The sequence below is a fragment of the Echinops telfairi genome, unplaced genomic scaffold, assembly GCF_000313985.2.
Source record: "Echinops telfairi isolate 266 unplaced genomic scaffold, ASM31398v2 ScPeMD7_1;HRSCAF=3_0, whole genome shotgun sequence".
NCBI classification, from domain to species: Eukaryota; Metazoa; Chordata; class Mammalia; order Afrosoricida; family Tenrecidae; genus Echinops; species Echinops telfairi.
Window position 1 is genome coordinate 44,027,508 of NW_022103896.1, and position 1,074 is coordinate 44,028,581.

Here is a 1,074-nt window from a genome sequence, read left to right on the forward strand (position 1 = left end):
GAGCTGATGCAGGGGCTTCGGTGGAGAGCAAATGTTTTGAAAATGACGAGAGAAATGGATGTGCAGATGTGTGTTACACAATTGATGTATGTATGGATTGCGATAAGAGTTGTATGAGCTCCTAGTAAAATGGCTGGAAAAAAAGGACCATTTCTTGGGTCAGGCGCACCTTAGTCCTCACAGTAACCGCCTTGCTGTTCACCCCTCTGAGGAGGTCTGTGCAGCAGATTCACCCACTGCAGTACGTCTTTTGATCTCTTGACTGCTGCTTCCATGAGCACTAATTGTAAATCCGAGCCGTATTCGTAGCCAGCATCACAACTCAAATGCCTCGATTCTTCTTCAGTCTTCCTTATTCAGCGTTGTTTGTACACGAGCACTTAAACCCTCAGCACCACGTTTGCAGCAGGATAAGGTGCTGGTGAAGAATACTGAACGTGTGGACCAACAAATCTACAAGAAAGGTGACATTGTGGACATAGAGGGCATGGGCAATGTTCTGACGGAGATGCTGCACAAATGTTACTACGTCAAAACCGGACGCATCTACAACGTGACCCAGCACGTGGGCGGCATTGTTGTGACCAAACAAGTTAGGGCACAAGCCTCGCTCAGAGAATGAGCGTGAGCATGGAGCCGGCCAGCTTCCTGAAGCGCGTGACGGAGAACGACCAGAAGGAGGAGGTGGCCAAAGAGAAGGGCACGTGGGTGTGGCTGAAGCACCAGCTTAACCCCCCACAGCCACCCTGTCCAAGTGAGGCCCACTTTGTGCGGACCAGTGGGAAGGAGCCCGAGCTGCTGCTGGAGCCCGTCCCCAAGTGTTCATGTCCTCGTCTGTGAAATGAAGCTGTCCTGGGGCGGGGAATGTGTCTTGAAAGCAGGGCAGCCACAGTGCTCCTTAGAGGCAAGCAGGGGAGACTTCGTCTCATGGACTTTGGACATGTCGGAGAGACCAGTCCCTGGAGCAGGACATCAGGCTTGGGAGAGGGGAGGGGTAGCGAAAAAGAGGGAGGTCCTCAAGGAGCTGGATTGACACTGGCTGCAACAATGGGCTCAAGCAGAAGAGTAACTGCG

General features: G+C 52.5%; 1 pseudogene; it reads left to right on the forward strand.

Moving 5' to 3' along the window:
• The window catches only part of LOC101651112, a 17,026-nt pseudogene extending 16,186 nt beyond the window's left edge, over positions 1–840 (forward strand).
• Positions 841–1,074: the final 234 nt, after the last annotated feature.